This window comes from Callorhinus ursinus, unplaced genomic scaffold (assembly GCF_003265705.2).
Source record: "Callorhinus ursinus isolate GAN/ISIS: 27379988/994484 unplaced genomic scaffold, GSC_fseal_2.0 scaffold52, whole genome shotgun sequence".
NCBI classification, from domain to species: domain Eukaryota; kingdom Metazoa; phylum Chordata; class Mammalia; order Carnivora; family Otariidae; genus Callorhinus; species Callorhinus ursinus.
In genome coordinates this window covers 3675526-3703460 of record NW_027397114.1, presented here as the reverse complement: position 1 = coordinate 3703460, position 27935 = coordinate 3675526, and the positions used below count along the sequence as shown (strand labels likewise).

General features: G+C 39.7%; 1 protein-coding gene across 3 annotated transcripts in view; it reads right to left on the bottom strand.

Annotated features, from left to right (window-relative positions):
• Positions 1-27935, bottom strand: part of CA10 (carbonic anhydrase 10) — a 524645-nt gene that overhangs the window by 313058 nt on the left and 183652 nt on the right. The gene's annotated exons all lie outside the window — the stretch shown is intronic.

Sequence of the window (27935 nt, the reverse complement as noted above, 5' to 3'; positions counted from 1 at the left end):
GGCATTTTCTTTATCATCTGCACAAATAACAGGGCTCCGTTATCTTCATGATACATCAGGAGAAATAACCGTCATGCCATCAGTGAGTCTTGGGGCCCAAACACAACGGAATCAGTCACTAAACAGGGAACAAAGACACACAAATGGTCTGTTGGTCTTCTGATTTTGTGCTAGGATGGACTGTCCAGTATGTCCACAGTGTATTTTCTATTGAGACATTAGATTTAGTTTCTCTGATAGAGTTCCTTGACTAACACATTTAACTTCTCCTCTTAACTTTTTTATTTGACTTTTGTATCAATATGCTTCCTATTAGCCGGCAAGAAACCATGCAGGCATCTCCCTAACTGTAGATCTCTGTCAAAATCTTACGAACAATCAAATCTAGGTGAGTTCTTTGCCTTGAAAAGCCCCTTATCCATCCTTGGTACCTCTAGCCTCATCCAACTTCCCACTGCCATGTATCTTAGTCTCTGCAATAATTCCTTAAATAAATTCCCCAGCTCCAGGGTCCATTTCATCTCACAAATGGCCTGACAGCTGAGCACACAAGGAAGAACCAGGTCTGGAAATTGTGCCAGATCTGTGGTCCAAACAGAATTTAGAACACAGCAGGGTCAGGGTTAGGTTACCCTAGACTTTTCCTTGTGGCCCTAGAACTCTGATTTGATGCCACCATTATATCCCCAATGCTTGGCACAGAGTAGTCACTCAATAACTATTTATGAAATGGGTAGATACACAAATGGATGGATGGAAGAGAGAGAGCAGGACAGTGCTGTCTGCTTTGCATTCCATTTTCCTGCTAGTGCTTGTTAGATTACAGTCCTTTAATACAATTTATGGAATGAGCGGATGCACATCGTTCTGTTTCATTTCTATACCCTCAACAACACAGTGTGCTCATTCCTACTTCTGTGCTTTTTTCCCTCCAACTTCACTAAGATATGACTGACAAAAAAAATTGCATATTTTTTGGATTATGATGTGATTTTTTTCAGGTGTATAATTTGATGATTTAATATACATATACATTATAAAATGGCTACAACAACTAAGTAACGCATCCACGTCGTTTGTATGTGTGTGTTGAAAACACTTAAGACCTACTTTCTTAGCAAATCTCATGTATATAATACAGTGCTATTAATAATCACAATGCTGTACATTAGATGCCTGGAATGCATTCATCTCATAACTGAAACTATGTGCCCTGTGACTTATTTGGCTCCACTCCCCAGCCCCTACTCTCTTCTAAGAGTTAGAATTTTTAGATCCCATGTTTTTATTCTTCTTTTCTCTCTTGACCTTCCTGTAATAAAATCCTACACATTCTACAATTCCGAATTTAAATCCCAATCCCTCCATTAAGTTATTGTCTATTGTTCAAGGTCATCATTCTGGATTTCTAGGGAAGCCAGTTCGATGCCAGATCATTTCATACTTAACTATGCATGGCTATCTTGTTCACTGTTTTGCAAATGCATTATTATCATTTCCTAAGTAGAAGCAAGCACTTCAAGATCAGGAACTCAAACATAGCACAGCACTTGATTACAGGGCCCAGGCTCATAAAAGATGATTCATGAAGTGATTGACCAAGATTAAATCTCTCTAAGGGGCTTTTAAAGAAAAGGATTTGTATTTGAAAAGACACCAGCAGGGAAACATATTTGATGGTATTTTGACACTCATTGCCACCCAGTGCCCCAACATATGCCCAGCCCTCAGAATCTCCTTGCAGTTCCACTAACATACCCTGCCTGCAGTGGCTCCATGCCTAGAATGCCCTTCACAATGGCACATGCAGACAGCACGTTCTCCTCTTTCAAGATGCAGGTCGCTTTTCCCATCTGCTCCTCCCTCTATCTTCTACTCTTCCTGCTAGAGTCACATGTCCCACCCTGTGCAACTTGGGCACTCCTATCTTCCAATACTTATACCTTGCAATTTTGTACATGCCTATCCCCCCAATTACAATGGACATTTTTTGAAAATATTCTGTCTCTAAATCACCATCACTAAGCACCGTGCCTGGGATATAGTAAATTCCTAGGCAATGTTGTTTGAATAAAAAACAAAGGGATAAAAAGTAGTCAAGACCTGATATATACTAGTGAAAGAGAAGTCAAAGGGTGAGGAGTGGGGCGATCTGTCATTTTAATGAGCATCCCCTGTATGACAGGCTCAGTATTAGGCATTTATTCAGAATGCCTATTTCATGTCTGATCACTTTGCCTGGATGAAGTAGGAGAAAAGGCCTGATCCCGGTGACACGGTCTTATTTATCCAGGTAGTGAAGTATGAATACCAGACACGGTGGGGATTTGATGGTATTCTTATCAAGGCAAAAGTCCAAAGTTGGCTTGCCACATGGAATAAAGAAAAAAGAATGATTCAAGATGCAAAATCAAAGGAAGAAAGTAGATGAGTGATGAGATTTGCAGTGGACAGTAGGAGGGAGAATAAAAGAATTTCATGAGTCAGCCAATAAAGAGACAGAGTAGCATTTTACTCATTTGTATGTCCATGAGCATGGTATGTTCTGAGCTCTCAAAAGTGTAGCTCTGGGGCAGCCATTTGATCATCCTTGTACTAATCAGGAAAGGTGGACTGAAGGCTACATCAAATGATCAGATTGCAAGAAGGACTAGAATACTACCACCATAGGAGACACTGACACTGGTCAACATGGCTTTAGAATGTAAAAACTCTGCTGGTACTTATGTTTCCATTTTGAAGGCGTTTCTCATTTCCACATGGTACTGTATAAAGATTCAGTAATAAACGAAAGCAGAAATGCTTTGTAAACCATTAAACATTCTTAATTTCTTAATTATTCATGTTTGCATTGCAATATGCTTACAAATGACCAGCATTCTTTTGGCCAGTTGGCTCTCTGAATTTCGGTTTTGCTCTCCTGGCAGGACAACTCAAGTTCATGTACTAAACACAAGGAATAGATCTTTGTTGTTGCTTGCTCACACAGACAGCATGAATGTTGGCCTATTGCTTTATTATTGTTTCCTAAGGAAAAAAAAGTGAGGTACTTAACAAACTATACTCCAACTTGCAGCCTCTCTAGGAGATCCATGACAGCGCACCAAAAGGAATTCAGGCTGATCTAAGTGAAGCTTTCTTTTAGTGACTGATCCAGCTTCGAAGACTCTCTTGAATCAATGGCTTGGGACATTAAAGTCCAACATCATCTTTTTGATACAGCAAAAATCTGAAGTTTCCTCATTATAGTTGGCGGCTCCCTGGTCTTCACTGAGAAGAATCTGAAGTGCCCCGAGGAAACACCAGTTCATGGTGAGGAGAGATTAAGAGAGCATTTGAGTTTTTTTTTTTTAATTTTTTTTATTGTTATGTTAATCACCATATATTACATCATTAGTTTTTGATGCAGTGTTCCATGATTCATTGTTTGTTCATAACACCCAGTGCACCATGCAAAACGTGCCCTCCTCAATACCCATCACCAGGCTAACCCATCCCCCCACCCCCCTACCCCCTAGAACCCTCAGTTTTTCAGAGTCCATCATCTCTCATGGTTCGTCTCCCCCTCTGACATACTCCCCTTTTCTTCCTCTCCTGTTATCTTCTTCTTTTCCTTTTTTCTTAAAATATGTTGCGTTATTTGTTTCAGAAGTACAGATCTGTGATTCAACAGTCTTGCACAATTCACAGCGCTCACCGTAGCACATACCCTACCCAATGTCTATCACCCAGCCATCCCATCCCTCCCACCCCCAACCACTCCAGTAACACTCAGTTTGTTTCCTGAGATTAAGAATTCCTCATACCAGTGAGGTCATGTGATACATGTCTTTCTCTGATTGACTTATTTCACTCAGCATAACACCCTCCAGTTCCATCCACGTCGTTGCAAATGGCAAGATCTCATTCCTTTTGATGGCTGCATAATATTCCATTGTGTATATATACCACCTCTTCTTTATCCATTCATCTGTCGATGGGCATCTTGGCTCTTTCCACAGTTTGGCTATTGTGGACATTGCTGCTATAAACATTGGGGTACATGTACCCCTTCGGGTCCCTACATTTGTATCTTTGTGGTAAATACCCAGTAGTGCAATTGCTGGATCGAACGGTAGGAGAGCATTTGAGTTTTAAAGGCCCCAAATGCCTAAGAGAGTCAGCAAGGACGGCTCAGAAATTTAAACAGCAGTGAACACATCCTTGAAACTTTCCTCTGTAAGCGGCCTCAACCTCAGCTCTGGGTCTGTCATAAGGCCTTTCTTGCCTGTGTGCATTGGGAAATCAGAAAAATCAGCAAAGCCCTCACTTTTGCAACACTTTATTTTTTTTTAAGATTTTATTTATTTATTTATTTATTTATTTATTTATTTATTTGAGAGAGAGAGAAGGAGAGAAACAGCATGAGAGGGGAGAGGGTCAGAGGGAGAAGCAGGCTCCCTGCTGAGCAGGGAGCCCAATGTGGGACTCAATCCCAGGATTTCGGGATCATGACCTGAGCTGAAGGCAGTCCCTTAACTAACTGATCCACCCAGGCACCCACAGCACTTTAAAGTTTATAAAGCATGTTCTCAAAAAATGCAACTCCACTACTTCCTGTGTAGCAGTACACGATTTCATCAACAAACCAATTTAGCAGGTCAAAAAAAACCCTTGTGCAGTCGGGGTCACCAAATATGAGAATGTATACCCTCTTCTCTCAGAAGGAGGCAACCATTTAAAATTCTCTGTGATCTTCTAGGAAGCAGGACACAATACCCAAATCCAGAAGCAATCAGAGGTGATGGATTACTGGTCACCATAAGGGGACACCAGTGGAGTCTTAGCATAGTGATGAAGCATTAATTTTGGGACAAAGCAAGAAGCTGTGAGTAGAGGAGGCACTCAGTTAATACTAGTTCAGTGAGGAAATGGGGGGGTAGATAAATGTTCGAAAAGAAGGGGAAACAGGGGAAGATGGCTGAAGAGTCAAAGCTCTTTATAGGATGCTCTGTGGAGAGTTGGCTAATGAATGCAGTGATTGGATAATTAACCTTTATCAAGTGCTAACTCCACTTTAGGCCCTGTTCTAAGTGTTTATATATATATTAACTCATTGAATCCTCACAACAGTCATATCATGTGAATACAACCATTATCCCTATTTAACAGGTGAGGAGACTGGGGCAGAGGGAGCTTAAGTTTTACAGACAGAAGGTAGTCAACTTGGGATTCAAAGCCAAGAAGTCTGGTTCCAGAAACTGTGCCCATTAAAAACCAGGTGAGCTTACTCACTTTGAGTCTTGATCTTTAAGGATACACAACAATCAAATGGGGAGCTTGTCAAAAGAGCTGAATGGGAGACTCCTATACCAGAGATTCTGATTAAATAAATTTACTGTGGAGTCCAGAGATCTTTATTATTAACAAGCAGCCCAGGTGCTTCCTATGCTGGTTGCTCAGAGACCATAAGAATGGGAAAAATAAGCCGATAAAATTAACATTTTATGTTAATTTATGTTATGGAGAAAGTGAGTCTACCAGATTCACAAGGTCAGCCTTGTGAACAATGACAGATCTAAGGGCAAAAATGTTATCAACTGAAGGGTCAATAAGAAAGACTAAAACAGAAACACCCACATTGCGCTTCCTGCCTTGCCACAGGAAAATGGCATGGAAAATTGTCTCCTGGTGGGAATAGTAATATTTCACCAGGGCTCAGCCCTCGATTTTATCCACTGTCTTTTGTTCTAATTCCTTGTCGTCCAAGCAACCCCTGGATAAACGTTCCCAAGTGTTCTAATCTCAAGAAAGAAAGAAAGAAAAAATAAAAGAGAAATAGTTCTGTTACTGAAGGGGGGAGGTCCTAATTTCCCCATTATAAATAAATTATCATGATGGCTTATTTATCGGCCTATGCTATTTTTATAAATACCAATCAGCTCCAATAGCCTGCTCACCTGTGGCTATACCAAGATTCTCCTGTTTCTGCATTTGAGAATCTACACATCAGACACTGGGCCATGAGGTTTTGACCAATCCTTGGCCTCTGACTCAGGAACCGCCAGCAAGCAGAGCACACCTCTTCATGGCTTGCCTCTGCAGCAGCCTCCCCTCACCTCACCAGAGTCCACACTCATCATCATTTTAGAAACCATAAACTGCATTTAAAAACCAAAAAAATGACTTGTGCATAGAGATGTTCACCAGAACATAATTTATAATAATGAAGTGCTAGAAATAAACTAAATGTGCAGCAATATTAGGGGATGGTTTAGAAAATTAGGTGGGTTCACATAAAGAATATTTGTGCCATCGTTAACATAAATCTTAACTATACAGCAAATTTTTATATAGAATATTGTTTCAAATATACACAACAATGTGTACTGGAGGGGGGAAAAATAACCAAAACGTGGCTAGAAGTTATCTCTGGATAGTGGAATTCTAGGTGACTATTAATGTATACATTAATGTATAATTATGTATAATTACTGTATTATTATTATGTATAATTAATGTATAATGTATACATTAATAGTCACCTATAATTTGTATGTTCCAAGCTTTCTACAAGAAAGAGGTAGTGCTTTCACAATTAAAAAAAAAATTAAAACAAAACAAAACAAAAAAAAAACACAAAGACTGCTTATTTGGGCCAAATATTAACTTTCCAAAGAATTCTGTTCTGTTTAACTGAGGTTAATTTTCTTATCACATCTGTTTCAAAAGTAGGAATGATAAAAAAAAAATGATTAAAAAAAACACCCCAAAACCAAAAAACCTGTCTGTCTCCCTATACCCACTTTCCAAATTTCTGGGCCAACTGAGATGATCTGGGCACATCAAGGCATAAAATGCAGGTGATGCCTTCCCCTTGTAAGAGAAGAAATGGGGGTCATACTTAGCCACTGCCAAATGGTAGATATAGAACCTCAATATATTGAGCAAGAATTCTTCCTTTTCATCCCTGCCCTTGGACATGAGAAGTCAATAGGGATTTAGTTAATTGGCTGGTTTTCATCCTAATTGGCTAACAAATCCATTCCAATCTCAAGGAAAACCAAAGAGGTGGAAACAAATAGCAGGAGGGTTCCAATGCTGACTGATGTTTAAAAGATGGCATTTTAAGTGTCCGGAGGTCTGAGGTCCTGAGGCTCAGAGCATTAGCTCCCTGGAGGGTTGGGGCTCCAACAAGAAAGGGGTGAGTGTCCCTGCCAGGACGCCCTGGGACTTCCCGTCTCTTTGAAGACAAACTGAAACCAATGGCACACACTTGATTTTGTCATCTGACACTGAATTCAGCTTCAGCAAAGGCAGACTTGCTGTGAGCTGCGAAAAGAAGTTCCAGCAGGGCTCAGTCTCCTGGATCACATGGGCACCAATCTTCTAGAAGGTGCAAGTTAAATCCATCTAAGCTGAGTTTGCTCTTTCTTTCCTCACACCAATTAGTTCTGCCATTTAACACAGGGATTAGCAATCTCATTTCCTGGGACCGATTCATCAAAGGATCAGGATCAAACTAAGTGGAGCTAGCCTTCTGCAAAATTTTGAGGTAGGTGAAATTGGTTTTCCTCATCTCTTCACCTGCCTTTGCAGCCTCCTTCCTGCCCCGTTCCCTCCCCAGGGAGTCTGTGTTTCCTTTGCTCACTCCCTTGCGGTCCACCTCTGCTGCTCATGATCACAGGTAGTGGATGTACCACAATCATACGGTCCGGACTACGACTCAGCCCTTATGATCACACATGCAGACACACTCTTAGGAGGGGTGGAAGGATGCTCGAGACTTGTGCAAGATCAGAGAGGCAGGCCAGATGAAAACTGATGGAAGGAAAAGTATAAAAAGTAAAAGGTAAAAAAATATAAAAACAAAGCGGAAGGGAATATGGGAAAAAGCATAGGGTGAGAAGAGCTAACAGACCACCAACACTGACCTCAAGATCAGCTGACAAAGGTCCCAAGATTCAGGCCATCGGCCACTGCAGTAAATGAAAGGACTCCAAGGTCAGCTGGGGGAAGAACCCAGAATTCACAAAACACGCAGAATGAAGTCTCTTCCACGTTTGTCCCTTTCCACTCCTTCTGTGCACCTTTTGAACCTCCTGTCTAGTCTAAGATAATCACCCACTAGGAGGTCTTACAACATTCAGTTTCTCCTTGCTTTCCTTTTCCTGGCACTGAATTTGTTTTTTTTTTTTAAGATTTTATTTATTGATTTGAGAGAGAAGAATGAGAAAGAGCACGAGCTGGGGGGAGGCGCAGAGGGAGAGGGAGAATCAGGCTCCCCTCTGAACAGGGAACCCGACGCAGGACTCAATCCCAGCCCCCTGCAATCATGACCTGAGCCAAAGACAGATGCTCAACTGACTGAGGCACCCAGGCGCCCCCATTCCCGGCACTGAATCTAACTGCTTCATTGTCCCCTGGAGCCGCCTTCAGTGAGGCTTTCAAGACCTTCCACCATCTGGAAGGAACCTGTCTTTGGAGCTTACCTCTCACTGCTCTTCCCCGCTGCACCTTGGCCTCCAGCTAAACAAGAACTGTCACCCCCCACGGGTCCTGGGGCTTTCGTTTCTTCAGCAGAACCATGCTCTTTGCCTGATGCACCCGCTCATTAAAACCCTACTCATTCTCCAAGGCTGGCCTCAAGTACCTCTTCCTTTGGGAATCTCCCTCAATGCTCCTCTCTGCCTCATGAAGTGGTACTCCCTTTCTCCTCTGAAATTCTGTTGTATCCTCTCTCTAATGCCACCTCTTACAATATCTCTTACAATAGTGGCAGGAACCATGTTTTTAATGTCCTAATATTTCTTGGAACTTACGGTGTGATAATGGGATACCAGGGGTTTGATGAATGCATGAGGAATCCCGACCACAAACTGAGTGAATGCCACCACACCATATGATGGAGACTTCTCTTATTCTTGCTCATTCTCTCTTGCTTCATATGCACACACATATACTCTCACACATTCCTGTCCATGAGAACAATTCAGATATCTTAACTGAAATATAAAAGATTGATAAATAAAGGGAAAAATAAATAGTAAAAAAAAAAAAAAAGAAAGAACGATTAATACTTCCTTTCTCTCAAATAAGACAGATCTTTTTCTACTTGGCTTTTAGAACGTAATTATTTATGAATTTCTGTACTTGAAAACCACCTCGTTCCACTGAGGCCTTTGGGTATGTTTTGTAATGCAAAATCTTGATTTTAGGATGCATCTTCACATGGAAAAAAATACTTGGTCTAAACTTTCTGAGCTACCTTTACCAGTCTGGTGGTGAAAGACTGAAAGAAGCAGCCTACATTTCTGTAGAAATTGGTAAGTGGTAGAGTGCTACATGGGAGGGCCTCATTAAATCTGACAGTGGTTCACCTACCTGAGGTTTGTAAACAGAGCATCTGTTCTCATTGGTATAGACATGACCTTGTGGGTCTCTTTGCAGACTATATTAGTGCTGTGCAAATATTCCTACTCAGTTGTGAAGGCACATTATCCTCAGGGATATTATTCTCCCAGCAAACAGAGAGATGTTTAACTTCACTTAATATGACACTATAGTCTGCATTCTTAATGTGAGACAGGGGTCCTTTTTCCAGCTCGAGTAAAATTACGTATGCCGTTTTAACACCACGGCTCTCTGTAGCAAAGATTAAGTCGTTACCTCCTTCTGACTAGAAACTGTGAGCCTCCACTCAGGAATGTCATTTGCAGAGGCCATGGTGTACCTCCAGACCTTGGGAATCACAAGATGATGCAGGAGCTGTCTGTGATGGCCTTTTTCAGCCTCTCTGAGAACTTCTAAACACTTCTGCTTGCAAATCCCTACAGTATAACATAGTGGGACTTATTTCCAGTTGCGGGAGTCAGACCCAGAAGAATACGAAACACGCCTTTTCCAAAGAGGCTAGGAAAGCTTAAGAAACTCAAGGGGCATAAAAGGGGTGGGTGGGGTTAGAGCAAACACACACATCTAGATTTATTCTTGAGGGCTTTGGCATACAATCTGCCTGTCTGCTAGTGGTTATCAAGGACCATTGTCCTTTGGAACTTAAGCAGAAGGGGCCCAGAGAACTGAGCTAGACCTGGGTTTGACACAGTGGAATTTCTTTTAATGCTGGGACTTAGGATGGCACGACCGATGCACATGAGGTCCTCACAGCTTCCAATCTATCCTTCCACTCTGCTGGGCTCCACAGCCACGTTTGTGCTTTATCCGCTGGCTTCTGCAGACTCGAGCGGGACACTGGAAGGCTGGTGTGAAGGATCTGCTCCTTCCTTTCTGCATCCCCTCCTGCCGGCATTACCCCAGGGATGGGGCCTCACTCTAGCAGCACCATTGTGTTCTATTTCGCAGGGCTTCTGTCCCATACTCTCAGGACCAGCTCCATCACACCTTCTTTGAGATACCAACACCAACCAGCTGCCTTGCTCCCCAGAGGTCTGGGTCCCAGTTTTCAGGGACCTCTTCCAAGCTCCAGAGCCCCCAAAAGGAGCCCTGCTCCGAGTCCCCCTTTTGGGGCCTTCTCCCCTAAGCTTCTAAATTCTTGCCCCAATCTCTTCTTCCAGCCCTGGGGTGAAAGCTGATTACTTTTATCGTGACTCCTGTGGTACACTAAGGGTCCCTTTTTCTTCTTCTCCTTTCCAATCCTCTGATTAAACAATTGTTTTATATTAAATGATCTCTATTGAAATAATGATGTGGTTTCTTTTCTCTTGACTGGGTCCTAATATGATTGATATAATTATAACTGATATATTTATTATAATGGAGTGACACAGACTTTTACTATATAGTTAATATTATGTTTATATTTTGTAAGGAGCAACCATGTGCTAAAAATGCATTTGTTAAAAAGAACCTGAAGGATCACTATTACTACCCTGAAAGATGTTCCTGATAGATTGATAAAAACAAATGCTTTTCTAAGTGGCAAGCATTTGTTTTATAATTAGAGAAAGATAAAGGGAATGTTTAACAAGGGTAAAATAACAGGACACTGTCATCTCTAAAAGAGTACTTTATTAGCCCTGTTAAAATAACTCTTAAAATATCTTTAACGTATGTAATCAGGACACTATGATTTTCCCCCCATATTTAGCTGGGATTGCAATAACCATAAAACAATTAAGATGCAATTTTTTGATGCTTTTGCCACAATTTGAAACTCAAAACATTTACATAATATGCTTAATTCAAAGGTATACATGCTACTGCATCTAAAATTTAACTTTTTAGCTAAATATAGCAAAAACCAACTCACATTAAAGCCCACAGCTGGGAAAGAAGAATTAGCAAAAACTTTAATTATTGTCTCATTGACACTTCTATCTTCAAGCCCATTCATGAATTAATTTTAACTCTGTGCCTCTGCCTTCAATCAAACTGTAAGTACCTGTCAGATAATGACAGCGTTTGAATATCTGCACATATGTTTGAAATTTCTACTTCTTGGTGCCTTTGTCAAAATTTCAACTTTGCTCTGCGTGGGGGAGGCTCTAAGGCAGAGGCAGCAAGACTGGTCTCTGAATGTGGCCCAGATTCCCCATCCAGAGAATGTTCATTTACTCTATAAGCCAAAATGGAACTCCTTCGTAACAGAGTTGACCTCCAACACATGATAGAGCAGGAGGGGAGCATGATGTAGGAAAGCAAGCGCTGAAGAGGAACTTCAGGGGATCCAAGTTCAAGGCCATGTTCCATAATGTGACATTAGGCTAATCCTACTCTGTGAAAATGGGCACTGAACTAGTAGAGTTTTGTTGGCAGCTATGCAGCCTGTCATTATAATAATAAGACCCTCTACCTGCAATGTTTAAGCAGTTGGTCTAAGGCGGTGGTTGCTAAAATTTTGGATAGCATGGCCTTCTCTGTCGGTGAAAAAGAGTTCAGAATGCAACCTCCATATCAAAAGATTTGTTCATAAATTAGACATGTATGCCATTGTACTAATTAGTCCTAGTGCTTGGTCTCCTCTAAAACAGTGCCTATCAGCCAGCATCCTCTCTCATTCCGGTGAAGCCACAGGGGGCTCCTTTCTGATCCTTGACCTTGCCAAGCATGTTCCTACCTCACCATCTCTGCCCCACCTTCTTTAGCTAGCCCCTTGGCTCGTACCCTCAGCTACTTCAGGTCTTTTTTTATGTTCAGTTAGCCACTGTATCATTAGTTTTTGATGTAGTGTTCAATGATTCATTAGTACGTATAACACCCAGTGCTCAACACAATACGTGCTCTCCTTAATACCCATCACCCGGTTACCCCCTCCCCTCTGAAACCCTCAGTTTGTTTCCCGGGGTCCAGGAATCAGAGAGGGAGCTGCTTCAGGTCTTTGCTCAAGTGTCCCTTTGTCAGAAGGCCTTCCCTGACTGCCTCATTTAAATTTAAAATCCTTCCCAGTTTGGCCCCTTGCCCTCCCTCTCCCCCTTCTTGCTTTATTTCTCTCCAGAGCACTGTGCTGGGCGTTCCCCACTGACCTTGGGGATACCTCTTCCTCTTCCTCCCCTTTTCTGTGCCCCAGGAGGCTGTAACCCGTGGATTATACCAACTGGGCGCCCTTGCTCCCTGGCTTTCAGCTGAGTTGGGCCATAGGAAGCAGAGCAGGGGACTGGAGGGAGAGACAAGGGAGAAAGAGGGTGCTTAATCCCTCGGTAACTATCCTACAGGGGCCAAGGACTGGAAAGGGCTGCTTTCCTCTCCCAAGGCCACACCTCCTGTTGGGTATCCTGCTTCTCCATCCACAGCTGCTGCTCTCCCTTCTGAGCGCTGGGACGCTCCTTCCTCCTCTGGGGGAGACGGTGTCCCACCAACCCTTGCTGGTTTCTCTTAAACCCTGACTTGCCCTCTAGAAGCAGCTCTTCATCAATCTCTCCTCAGTGACTTAGTTTGAGTGTGCCACCCAGGACGTTGTCAATATTTATATTGCTAGTCTGTTTCCTCTCATTACAATGTAACATAACTCCTGAAGACAGAGATTTTTCATCTGTTTTTTGCTGTGGTTCACTGCCATATGCACAGTTCCCAGCACATAGTAGGCACTCATGTAAACAAATGAATACTATTTTTCTCCTGGATCCCTGTGGATTGTCTTGCACATTCTATTTTGGGAATCACTAGCTGAAGGTACAAATATATATGGTTCTTGCCTGATTTTACTAACTCTTGGACTCATTTAGCCAACTCCCATCTAATACAGGGCTCTGATTATTGTTAAATTGTAAGAAATGTAATTTAGTATCAAATCCTTCTGGAGGATCATCCTTGCCTCCCACAAGATTCCTATAATAATGGCCTCAACAGATACTGAGCCAATCATGGGAGAGACTTTATTAGTTCACCTTTCTAAGCTGTCTTTGAGCTAACAGATTTGTCCTTCTCCCTCCTGATTTCTGCTTTAAGATCCTGTCTTCCTTTCTTCCAATAAGGAAGATGAAAACTGCCCAAGGAAGTATAGACATGTCTGGCTCCTTTGGTCCCTATTCACACAACAAGGGAAAATCACTCAATATCTTGTTCCCCAGCTAAGTTACTTAATTTGCATACAATACTCCATTGTTTAATTAACTCATAACTTCTAGGGCTTAGTTGCCCAGACCAGACTTAACAATTGTCTTTAGTAACAATATCCCTTAGAGCAGAATAGCTAATTACACAGATTTTTTTTTTTTTTTTTTTTAAATCAGAGGCACATACATATCCTTTTTTCTGTCCTTCAATGTGAACATTTGGGTAATTGCTTCTGACTGAATTACCTTCTGCCTATTAAACATGCCCGGTACTTCACTTTTGGATAAACCAGATCATTTTTCACACACCTGAGTTTCTTTCTCTGCGTTAATCGATAAATGCAGCTGGGTTCTAAGAGTCTCTACTGTACTGAACAGAACCTGATCTTCAAGACAATTTCATGGAACCTGCTGAGGCTGCTTTGGGAGGAAGAACATAAAGTGGCAAGAAACTGCTGAATCCTGCATCCACGAGGAAACGTTTTGTAAACACAGTATCTTCCATGTGCCGCGTGGTTCCATTTTTAAATGCTGTGCTCATCTCTGGCTATATATAGAGGCATGAGTAAGTGTTTTCTTAAGGGTTTTAAGTTTCTTGAGCTGCAAGTCAAAACATTGAGATGCTCTGTCTTTGGGAAGAAGAAGACATTAACTGCCAATATTATTAAAATGGAACTCTGCTTTCTATTACAACCAAAGTGTGTGAGCTTGCACCAGCAGTTACGCACAGAGTAAGATACAGTTTTCTTTCATTTGAACTTGAACAGCATTTATATTTTCCCACTCTTAGCAGTGGTCTGACTCTCCAATGTTGTATTAGTGTTCTAAGTGGGCCATACCAAGTGCCACAAACAGGGTGCCTTACACAACAGAAATGGATTGTGTCGCAGCTCCGGAGGCTGGAAATTCAAGACCAAGGTGTCAGCAGGGCCGGTTCCTGCTGACTGTGAAGGAGAATCTCTTCCATGTCTTCTCCTTAGCTTCTGCTGGTTTGCTGGCAGTCTTTGGTGTTTTTTCATTTCTCCGCCATCATTCCTATCATTACATCTGCAATGACTCTATTCCAAATAAGGTCACATTCTGAGGTACTGGGGATTGGGACTTCCACATGAGCTATTTTTTGGGGTGGGGGTGGGGAGGGAGGAGGCACAATTCAACCCCTAACAAATGGTCAAAATTAAATGATGTGTCAAGAAGATGCTAAGAGATCACTGTGTCCAACCCCTTTCTTTTTTAGTGAGAAACAGAAAGATAAAGTGACTTGTCCAGGGCTTGCTGGTGGTTAGTAGCACAGACAGACCTAGAACACAGGGCTTCTGGCTCTGGTTCTGGTGCTTTCCTAAGCGCATGACACTGTCTTAGTTTTCTTCTTCCTGAAGCGGAGACTCCTTTGCATTTGCAGAGGTGAAGTGGCAGCAGGGACCATCCTATTTGGGAAAACTGCCCAAAGATGGATGTAGCATGTCTACACCGACTTGCTTTATGAGGGTCACCCCCCAATAGGCAAGTAAAAAAGGGAAAGCTAGGTGTGGGAACCGAAAAGTAAACCTCACTGAGGGGCACGCAGGGCACCTGACATTTGCTCTGCACTCTGAGCAATTCTGAGTTAGTAAGTTAAACGAGTTTTCGTAGTCTAAGGAATTACTCACAGGCACTGAGAGCTTCCTTTGTAGAAAGTGTTTTCAAATCCATTATCTCATCTGTTCCCTGTCAGCTCTGAGACAAGCATTATTTCTATTTGACAGGAAGAGAAACTGAGGTTCAAAGATAAGCATATATATATATTTTTTAACTAAAGTGTTACAGCCTGACTTGATAAAGCTTGTATGTTATCTCAAGTTGGGATTCAAATTCCAGTGCTCTTTACTGAAGTCTTATCGTTCTGAGCAAAACTAAGTTAAACATGTTTAAAGTTCACAAACTCCTTAGTATTTACACTTGAGTTTTTTTTCCCTACTTCTCCCTTGAAATATAAATTTGGGAGAACTTCTCACAGTCCAACCAAGTGCTTTAGGCATCCATTGCTTTGCACTCAGCAGATGGTCATAAAATCTGAGAAAAGGATGACATCCGTCTTCAGACCTTAGAGAGTCAGAGTCACATAAGCTTGGGATTTGAATGAGCTTAGAGGCTTTCTAAATAACACTTTTGTTTAAAACAGACAAGAAAGCTATGGTTCTAGATTCTACAGCATGTTAAAAATCCAGCATCCTGAGTTCTGATGACTCTCAGCCCTGTGTTCTGATAACTGTAGGATCTATCACCATTTCAGTAAGAGATAGACTGGACGGAAGAAAGTCCCTATCACATTGGATTGCTTTTTTTAATTTTAATTTTAATTTTTTTAAATTTTTTATTGTTATGTTAATCACCATATATTACATCATTTGTTTTGGTGTAGTGTTCCATGATTCATTGTTTGTTCATAACACCCAGTGCTCCATGCAGAATGTGCCCTCTTTAATACCCATCACCAGGCTAACCCATCCCCCTACCCTCCTCCCCTCTAGAAACCTCAGTTTGTTTTTTTTTAGTTGTGATACATTAGATTGCTTTTATCCCACTTTCTCTGAAGGCAAGAAAGGTCATTAAAGATGCATGGGAGAAACTGCAAAAGAGTACAATGCTGTGCAATAGTGATACTCAAAATTATTAAATTGCTGGCCACAGTGCCCTTTGAAGGCACAAAGCAGCTCCTCTGTAAGGTTATAAAAAGAGGTTGCATGTTGCCGGCTGAGGCTTCTTTCAACAGAGACCCCATTATGGCTCCAGAGGAAAGGACATGAATTCCTTCCAGGGAGTCTGTGTAAAAGATAGTGTATGCTTCTCTCCTGGCATCAAGACTCACAAAAGAGATAGGAAGTGTGAGGCTCTATTACTGATGAACTCCCACAGAATATACTGCATCTCATTTTTAAAAATAGCCTTGCTCCTACTGGGTGGAGTATTTGATGGCCTTCATAAAGAAACTGAAAGCTTTATCAGAAGTCTTGAAAGGAATAAAGAGCAGAACAGAGAGAGGGAAGAGAGAGGCCAAGAAGCTGATCTCACTGCTCCTGGATCTTTCTGGACCACAAAGGGGTCATGTGTTTGACCTCGGGGTCTCACCACCTCGGAATGGTTTTCCCCATGGCCTCAACTCATCTCCATCATTCTCCCCACTGCTAAGTAGGTTGGGTTTTGCCATCACCTTGGAAACTTCTTTTTTCTCCACACTGTAAATCCTACCTTTCTCAGCATGGCCGGCCTGGTGTTTGGAAACTCAGCCTCTGCTCTGGCTCATCTCCTGCTTCTCTGTTCTGGTAATTCACGTCGCCACCACACTCGGGCACCTGCCACTCCTCAAACATGTTGCTTGTTGCTGCTGCCTTGGTGTGCCCTTTGTTTTCCTTCATCGATCAAAATTCTCTCTGAGAGGGGCACCTGGGTGGCTCAGTCGGTTAAGCGGCTGCCTTCGGCTCAGGTCATAATCCCAGGGTCCTGGGATCGAGCCCCGCTTCGGGCTCCCTGCTCGGCAGGGAGCCTGCTTCTCCCTCTGCCTCTGCCTGCCTCTCTGCCTACTTGTTCTCTCTCTGTATCTCTCTGCCAAATAAATAAATAAAATCTTAAAAAAAAAAATTCTCCCTGAGAACAAGGCTCAGCTCAGAAGCTCCCTTCCATGAGAAATCTTCTGGTCAGAATGAATCACTCCCATCCTGAGCTCTTTCTTGGGGTCTCAGCTCAAAGCCTCCTACTTTAAGTTTTGGTTCTTCTGATTAGACGGAAAGACAAAGCCATTTGTAAACCAATGCCAAATCTAAAAACCTTAAAAAAACTTTTTCAGATTAATTTTAGATTGACAGAAAGGCTGCAAAGAGAGTATAGACAGCTTCCATCTGATAATTTTTTAGAATCACAAAATATTTTACAGAAACATATAAAGAATATTACAAACACTTAGATCTTCACCTCCCATCTTTATCAAGTCAACATTTTGACATCTGCTTCAGATTTTTTTCTTAAACACAAAGCATTACTATTACTTTTAAAGTCTTCTGTGTATATCTCTCTGTTCTCAATCTCTTTTCCTCCTCAGAATTAATCACTGTCTTTATTTAGTGCTTATGATCAATTGGCATGCTTTTATATGTTTGCTTCACATGTATGTATCTCAGAAGCCATACTGGATCGCTTTGTATATTGTCAAACTTTATACATATGGCATCATTCTGTACACATCAATCAGTTTTATATCTTTTGTTTTTTCACATAACATGTGTTTGTGATTTTGTAGATCTAGTTCATTCATTTAATCTTCTGTATTTTATTGTAGGAATACACAACCATCTATTCTATTCAATTGCTAGGTATTTCAGTTTCTCATTTATTTTTTAGTGTGGACAAGGAGAAACATACAACAATGCACATTGCAGCACTTGTTTTATTAGCAAAACCAGGGAGTGGATCTGGATGGATTAATCCATGAGCTCATAAACTTTCCCACCCTAGAGCACCATTTAAGCGCTTATGAAAGAAAAAAAATAGAGATATCAAGATACTATTTTTGACAGTGGTGAGAAGTTTCTTGTTCATTTCTTAAAGATTTTATTTATTTATTTGAGAGAGAGAGCACAAGCAGGGGGGAGGAACAGAGGAAGAGGGAGAAGCAGGCTCTCCACTGAGCAGGAAGCCTGACCTAGGACTCAGTCCCAAGACCCTGAGATCATAACCTGAGTGGAAGGTATATACTTAACTGACTGAGCCACCCAGGTGCCCCTCTTGTTCATTTTTGTTCAGCAGAAATCTTTTTCTTCTTTAGATCCATAAAAACAGCAGGAGGGGAACCCACCAGCAGTTTTTAGGAAAATACACATAATAGAGGCACCTTTACCACTGCCAACTTCTTCCAAATCTCAAAAAAATGAAGGTAGAAGGTTAGAAGGTGCTGTTCAAACTACCATACAAAACTGTAGAATTAAGTCCAAAGGATACCTAGAGTCTTATCTCTCTGAAATCTAATTTCCTAAACCCAGCATTGGCCCAGATTGCTTTAACATTCTCTTGAAACAATAAACTCTTAAAAAAAAAAAAACCCAAACAAACCTAGATACAGGTGATATCACTGTTTTTCCCCAAACAGTTTTAAAATACGCCTATAAATAATCCTATAGAAAAGAGGGGAGCAGACAGGCGCAACTATTTTGGGAGCTAATTAAAGCAGAACTTGGGTTTTCTTGCTTAATGATTTTATACAAACTGGCAGAAAGGCGAGGAATGTTATTACAAGGTGGTCAGGCAGGAAAATAGATGCCTTGTCTCAACTCGAGAGAGCCCCCTGGTTCCACTGGGACATTTGCCTTTATTACCTTTTCCTTTCTGCTTATTGTGATAGCATGCAGTCTCATAGGCATGGTGGTAGGACTGGGGACACTGGGGTGAATAAGGTAGTGTCTGCTTTTAAGAAGCTACTGGCCACTCTATGAGTATGTGGAAACAAAAGAGAGAGAGACGGAGGGAGAGAGAGAGAGAGAGAGAGATGGCACAGTTCTTTGGGAGGAGGCAGGAGATTGAGTGGGATGCCACATAGAGGGAGCTGGAGCAAAGGCAAGGAGCAGTAACAAACCATCCCTGCCTCCAAGGAACACCTGCAACAGTACATCTACTTGGAACCTAAATCCTGGTTTCCATAGTTTTGTTAATAATACAACTACCCTAGGGCACCTGGGTGGCTCAGTCGGTTAAGTGTCTGCCTTAAGCTCAGGTCGTGATCCCAGGGTCCTGGGATCCAGCCCTGCATCTGGCTCTCTGCTCAGTGGGGAGTCTGCTTCTCCCTCTCCCTCTGCCCCTGCTCATGCTCTCTCACTCACTTTCTCTCTCAAATAAATAAAATCTTAAAAAAAAATTATACAACTACCCAAACCATGATGTAGAAGAAATAATACAACCTGACTCAAAAGTATAAAAACAAAATGGAGTGTGCCACACACCAGCTACACTGAACTATTTTCTATCCCCCAAGCCATGAATTTTCAAGCCACAAAGCTTTACTTACAGCCCTACTTTGATGACATTCTCTGCATGCTCCACTTCCTTCTAGACTAATGCATCCTTAACACTCATTTGAAGCCTCACCTCCCTAAGAAACCTTCCTCATACCCCCCAGAGGGGTGAATCGTCCCTGTGTGTGCTTCCAGAGAAGGCTGCTTCTGTCCCTGTAAAGTACAGCACTCAGCACAGTCTGACAAATAGTCTCTTAATTGTGCTTGCCTCACACACAAGTGTGTCCTCCACTCTCAGAAGACAGGGATTCATCTCATTCATCTTTCTGGTCCTCTCAGTACCTGGTATAGTGCCAACTGTGTTAAGTGTTCAATGTGAAGTTCATTAGATGACTTGCATAGCTGAAAAGAAACAGTGCTGGGAACGAGAGTCATCAACAGACCCAGTAGCATAACTGCCTTAGACTTCATGTGGATATGATTCCTTTGAAAAAATTGTGTTTTGTGGTTTTGTTTGTATGTTTTTGGTAATTGGCATTGACTCAGCTCTACCTGGAAGCCCTAGGTTTAATTCCCTGGACAAGGAAGCAAGCTGTGTATGTTTGAGTGGGTGTATGAGGGTAGTCCTCATGGATCTTTTCTACAAGCTGTGTTCAAAGTAGGCCCCTTTCTACTAGATTCCTCACCTTTCCTAGATAAAAAACAGTGGAATGCTTATTTTAATTAACGTAAACAATTACTTCAAAAGTATGCTCAAGAATGAAAATTGAAAAGGCAAGAAGGAAAACACTAGACGTAGCATTTAAAAGGGTATTATTTTTCCTTCAACTTTATGGTTTATTATATGTGTTGAAACAATTGTGAATGGCTTTTCCTTAGGTAATGTTAGGTATTTGGTGTGTTTTTTTTCCCCAATTTTCTCTAGAAAATTTATAGGAAAAGAGAAATATACCTTAGCAAGGAAGGCTGAGAATTATTTTAAAACTCAAACATATCAGGCCAATATACTCATGATATAAAAACAAAACAAAACAAAGCAAACAAACAGATGAGCAAAAGTAAAACAAAACATGAAGAAACAAATGAGAGTACCAGTAGAAAGGAAAAAGTAATATAATTTTGTTTGGTTCCAGTTTTGGCTATGATGAAGTATGTATCTCTACATCTCCCATTGATTACTACTAAAGACATAAAGGCATCCATCAGAGGACTCAGGAAAAGTAAATGATAGCAGGTGAATTGGAGAAAGTATGGCCAATATAGCAGTGAGTTTATGAGTATTTTCTTTTTCTTCCTAATCTCCCAGTTTGGACTGCAGAATAGCCTAAATCCCAGAACTGCAGATTAGGCACGAAGAGGAAAAACTCCAAGAGAAATATATTCCCTACTTTATTTCCAGAGGACTAGGAAGGAAAAGTATATGGAATGGAGACTGTGGAAGGAGATCCATTCCTTTGTGTGTTTTTTGTTTTGTTCATCTGGCTCAGTCCAGACAAGTCATAGTCACAAAGTTGTAAACTAATGGATGCAGCAGCTATGTATATACCTAAGATTCTGAGATAAATTATTTCTCTTTGAGCAGAGTAATTGGAAAACTGGTCCCTGTGGTCCAAAGAGAGAGTATGTTTGTGGGAAATTGTCATTATTAATTTTCTTCCTCTTTTCCTTCTCATTGTTTTGCTCTCAAGGTGAACCAATCATGAAAAGTGTGAAATAGCATAGGAACCTAAAACTCAGATTTAAGAAACCCTGGAGACTGGACAGGAATCCTGAGGACTGTAGAGGAATGTGGTAGAGAAAAAGAGCCCCTAAATCTGTGCACGAATTCACAGGCTCACCACTTAGCTGCACATGCATTGAAATTACGTGATTGAGCATAGTGAATGCTTCAAGAATTGGATTACGGTAAAACAAAGAGTTGACCCCTGGGTTGTGTACATACGGAGCAGACAGAATAGGGCTACAGATGCTTTGAAAACCATAGCCTATAGAAGGCAGGTGTGGCAAGAATCACACCAGGTTGATTATCTGAGAATATGAACAAAAAACAAAACAAACAAAAGGAAAGGAAAACATTACCTAGAGAATTTAACAGGATGAGTCATAAACATAAATCTCAAAATGTCTATGATATAATTACTAGACATAAAAAGACCTGGAAAAAAAATCTCACCAACTCTCCAAAGAAAAGACAATCAAGTAATTACTAATCCCTGAGATGATCCATATGTTGAAATTATGGGGCGAAGCTTTGAAAGTAGTCATAACTATACTCCATGAAAAGAAAAAAAAATCTTTTGAAATGAATGAAAAGATAAAAGTTCTGAGGCAAGAAAGAGAAAATATAAAGGAGAACTAAATGAAAATTTTAGAAATAAATATATGATAACTAAAATTTTTACCAGATAAACTCAATAGTATAGTGCAAATGTCAGCAAAAAAGAGTCATTGAACTTGAAAAAAAAATAGTAGAAATGATCCTTTCTGAACAAGAGAAACAAAATTAATATACACACATACATCCAGAGCCTCAGGGACCTATAGGAGAGGTCTCACACTTGAGTTACTAGAATCCCAAAGAGGAAAAAGATTGGTGCAGAAAAAATAAACCTGAAAATTTTTCAAATTTGGTTGAAAGCCATATATGTATAGATTTAAGAGTCTGAAAGTACCCAAAAAAGGGAAAAAATCACATGCAGAGACATCATAATCAAACTACTGAAATCTAAAGGCAAAGAAAAAAATCTTGAAAGCAGCAAGTAAAGACTCCCAACACTTTACATACAGGGGAACAGTTCAATGACAGCATATTCAATGGAAATCTCAGAAACCAGAAGACAGTATAATAACCTATTTAAAATGATGAAAAGCAAAGAACCATTAAATCAGAATTCTATACCCACCATAAATATCCTTCAGGAAAAAAAGGTGAAATAAGATATTTTTGGGTGACAGAAAAAGCTAATAGAATTCATAGCAGCTGATCTTCTCTAAATGATGAAAGTTCTTCAGGTAGAGGAGAAATGATACTAAAGAGAAGCTTGGAACTTCAGGAATGAAAGAAGAGCAACAGAAATGGCAACCACCTGGGTAAACAGCCTTTTTATTTTTTCCCTCTTAAGTTCTTTAAAATATGTTTGACTGTTGAAGGTAAAAATTATAACACTGTGTGGTGGGATTTTCACTTTTTATTTAATAGACACACAACATTTGTTAACTATAGCATAAAGGAGGGAGCATAAAAGAACCTATATGGTTGTGGTTTTTCTGCATTTTTCTTTAAGTGGTAAAATCTGAACTCTATGTAGACTGTGAAAAGATAGCTATACATATTTTAATCATTTCAGTAACCACTAAAACACTATAGACAGTCAAAAAGTAAATAGGCAAAACTGAATACTAAAAAATCAAATAATCAAAAGAAGGCAGAAAAACAGAGGAATGAAAAACAGAGCAAACAAACTGTAAAACAATAAAATGAAAGACCTAAATCTAAACATATCAATAATTACATTAAATGTAAATGTACTAGGCAAATTAAAGGAGAGATGATGAGATTTGAAAAAAATTAAGAATCAACTATATGCTGCCTGCAAGAAAAACACTTAAATATAATGATATAGATACATTAAAAGTAAAAATAAGAAAAAAGACAAACCATGCAAGCAGTATTCAGAAGGGAATTGGGATGGCCTATATTAATGTCAAATAAAGTATACTTCAGAACAAGGAAAATTACTGGGGATGACATAATGATGAAAGTATTAATTCACCAAGAAGACATAACAATCTTATATGTATATGTACCAAATAACAAAGCATTAAAATGCACAAAGTAAAAATGGATGAAGCTAGAAGAAATAGACAAATTAAAAATTACAGTTAAAATAAAAATATAACTCCAAAAAAAATTACAGTTAGATTAAAAACACTCCCCTTTGTAATTAATAGAACAAGTAAACACGAAATCAGCAGGGGGGATATAGAAGTTTTTAACAAGACTCAGCCAACTTGACATACATAGAACATTCAACACAAGAGCAGAATATACATTCTTTTCAAGTGTATATGGAACATTCACCAAGATAGACAAGATCTCGGGTCATAAAACGAACCTTAAGAAATTTTAAGTGACTGAAATGATATGAAGTATGTTCTATAATGATAGTGGAATTGAACCAGAAATCAATAACAAAAAGATACTGGGAAAAAAAAACCCCACAAATATTTGAAAGTTAAATAACACACTTCTAAATAATGCATCTGTCAAAAAGAAAGTCTCAAGGAACATCAGAAAATATTTTGAACAAAATGAAAATGAAAATATTACACGTGGTGGTCAGTTTTATGTAGCCACCTTAGCTAGGCTATTGTCCTTGTTATTAAATCAAACGTTAACCTAGTTTCTGCTGTGAGGTAGATATGGTTAAAATCTACAATCATTTTGGGTTCCTGGGTGGCTCAGTTGGCTAAGCATCTGCCTTTGGCCCAGGTCATGATCCCAGGGTCCTAGGATCAAGTCCCGCATCGGGCTCCCTGCTCAGCGAGGAGTCTGCTTCTCCCTCTCCCACAGCCCCTCCCCCTGCTTGTGCTCTTTGGCTCTATCTCTCTGTAAAATAAATAAATAAATTTTTAAAAAAAAAAGTCTACAGTCATTTTATGTTAAGTAAGGAAGATAATTAGTTGAAAAGGTAAAATAAAGATATTTTAGAAAGGTGTCCCTCTAAAATGCCTTCCCTGAACTACTGTGAGCATACTGAATGAAACAATAGATCTGAACCATAAGAAACAGTCCAGTTCTTATTGGAACTCAACTATGTATTCATTCTTCCACCCAGATGGATATTGACTGTGGGCCAAGTACTATGATAAGCAATGAAGATCAGACCTAAAATTAAGATAAATGAATGAATGAATCTTTAAGACACTTCTGTGTGGAATTTAAAGAATGAGTAGGGAAGAAGCAGAAAAGTCCATCCCAGGCAGAAGGAAACAATATAAACAAAGAAACAGAAACAGAATAAGAAAAATTATGCTTTGAGAAATTACCCTTTCTGCCCCTCAGATGCCCTCTGCTTCCTTTTGTGGGTCTCTGACAGTGGGGACTGGAGGCAATGAGGCAGCCAAAGCATATGGAGTTACTGAGCAGACTGTTTGTAGAGGAACAGATCACAGAATAGCTACCTAGCCCAAGGAATGGGAAGAAGAGAGATGGAACACACATTGCAGGCCAATGCAGATTTTGTGCTCCCAACGGAATTTTTACAGCATCTTTAATTTAAAAAAATACTCTGCAAGGCTGGGTGAAAACTTGTCCAATTCCAAGCTGCACAGGTTAAGTCTCGACTTCATTTAAATCCTATTAAAGCACAATCTTCTCAAATATCCTTTTATGATATCTAGAAAGTCTAATTCTTCAATTTAATTTTATGGGAGTATGGATTAAAAATGCTTATAAAGAACAAAGGGAATTACCCAAAGAAAGGCATTTCCTGGAGGGTGAAAAAAGCCCTCCACTCAGCAAAAGGAATTTTTTAGTTTTATTATTTTTACTCCCCCCCCCATGTACGAGGAATAGAGAGTGAGAGGTCTAAAATCTGAATTTAAAGTTATCACCGAAGTATATTTTTTATTTTATGCGACATGGCTTTAACAGAGGAAAAGTGATTCTACTACCACCCTGCATAATTTTTGTAGAGGAAGCATAGATGTATTGCTGCTCAAATGCTGAAATGACTGTTTGGCTTATTCAAAATTATTTGAACTATCAGCTCATGTAGGATAAGCATGCTAAACATTAATCCTTTCACGATCTAATTAATCAGTCTTTCCAAAGTTACTAAGACAAATTCTTCAAAGATGCTTTCAAAAATCCCTTTATCCTAAAAGGATTCATTGTTTTATTCTTCTTATCCAAAATCACAGATAAGTTATTTGCTCTACACCTAGATCCTTTTAAAAATAAACTAATATAGGCAAAACACCTACATTCCAGGATTGAAATAGAAATAGAGAGGAGTGAGGAAGCGACCAGCAATAGGCACAAGAAGTGATGAAAAGTGACCTGACTACATCATAGACCTACATCAGGAAATACTACTCCAAAAATTCCATATTTGAATAGGTATTACATGGTAATTGGAGTTAATTTGTTAATCGCTGTGATCTAAATAAGGATTTCAAAATATACCATAAAATAAGTTCTAGATAAGATGTTTGACTCCTTTGGAAAATTGTCATAAATGATTTAGTAGTGAAGGACCTAGAGCTTCATTAGTCTCAGACCAATGATGAAGAGAATCTAAAAATGAACCTGGAACATAACAGGCATATTTGCAGGCAGTGGTGAGCTTACAGTTTATTTCCCATAAATGGCAAAAACCATGCTTATTACCTGCATAGGCTTAGGAGCACGAAAAACATATTCTACTTCTACAATTTCTTACAAATTGTTAACAAAACAATTTCTTCCCTAAGAAGAACAAATACCTAGTGATACTGTGTTTAAATTTATCCTTGGGCATGATGAATAAAAATGTATCTGGTGTGAGCTATGGATCCCATATTATAGAAGGATTCTTTAGGACGTCTAACCCTTTCTTCTTGCAGGAGAAAGCTTAGTCAGCATTATTTGAGGATGATCAATCTGGATAGAAACCGCAATAGAAAATTAACACTTGCTTATCAGAATTTGTAATACTTCAGATAACATTGATATGGGAATGAAAGTTACCCTTACCTAGCTAACTTTCAGTACTAGTTAAAAACGGAATTTTAACAAGATAGTAGAACTGTTTAGAAATATTTACTGGTATATTTTTGAGCTTTCTGCTGCTACCACTTTATTTTCTTTTTCTTAGTCTTCTTTTAATTTTTATTTATTTATTAATTTATTTTTTAGAGAGAGAGGGAGAGTGTGAGCAGGGGGAGGGATAAAAGGAGAGGGAGACAGAGAATCTTAAGCAGGCTCCATGCCAAGTGCAGAGCCTGATGCGAGGCTTGAGCTAATGACCCTGAGATTATGACCTGAGCCAAAATCAAGAGTCGGATGCTTAACTGACCGAGCCATCCAGGCACCCCTCTGTGTCTATCACTTTAAAGGTAACTCATATTTTACACAGCGTCTTACGTTAATAAAAAGTTATTGTTACCTACTTATATATAGAATAAAGCCACTATAGATCTATTGATTTTTCAGACTATGCATTTAACCAAAGTAAAGGGATACTTTAAAAAATCTAAGCACAATTATTTATCTCAAATACCTTATACTCCTGGAGGAAGGAAAATACCTGGGCATATGCAATTATAGAACCCATATTGAATCAGAAATTATAGAAAATGTGATATGAGAGTTACATAAGGGAAGGATGCTATTTGAGGAATCAAGAAAAGAGCAAAGGTCTCAAAAAAGATGTGAGATTTACTCTGGGCCCACTCCCGTTTTTTTTTTTTTTTTTTTTTCTGGTGGCTCCTAGAAAAGTTCATTCATACTGTAGACTGTAACACTTTTTGGAGACCAGTTGAAAACACAACACTGTGATCATAATTTGCCTTTTTTCTTTATGTTCACTGATATTCATGAATCTTCTTTATTCCTAGATTTTATATCTATACCCTGAATACACAAGATTGTAAGTGATATTCTGATTTAAGTTTGTATATAAACTTTTCTGAATATCTAAAAATCTGAAGGACAACAGTAGTGCTCACATAGAGATTAATAAGAGAAGACTTCTGCCTTAAAGAAGGCAACTATCCTTTGAGGGAAACAGGTTCATGAACAGATACAAATTTAAAACGCTGTGATAAGAGCACAAGGTAGTAGGGGAGCAAAAAGAGGATCTTGTTTGAAAATGTCATACATTCCTGAAAATTATGTCTTATAACAGGTGGCCATAAGTGAAATATGCATGAGTTGTTTTTACCTCTGAAGAAAATGGAAAAATTAAATAATAAATAAAGACAAGAAGTGATGAAGAAAAAAAACCCCACAAAAACAGAACTGTATTAAGCAGTACTGAAGGAATCTGACCATAATGACCAGCTTAATTTGTTTTGTGTGACATCATCTATGGCATGTGATTGTTTAAATAAGGGACCATCCAAATGCCTCCAAAACAAAAATGAAAATAAGCTGCAAGCATAGCTATAAAGAATCATGGGGAGAGACTTTCAGTCACTTCATTTCAGGCTGATGTGACTCTTCATTGCCTGGTCAAATAGGTTACAAAATGCTGCAAAATTGGTGTGTGGAGTACTAGCCAACTGATGAGGCAGCATTCTACAGAGTCTAAATCTAATAAAGCATCAAGATTTTCAGTTCCTGACATAACAGAGTAATAAATATCAGACAAACTTTCTTGCCATAAACAACTATACACCCGGACACAACTCTTTTCAGGCATTGGCAAAAGAGCCAAGACTGTGATCTTTGAAAGAAAAACACACACACAAAATGAGCTCC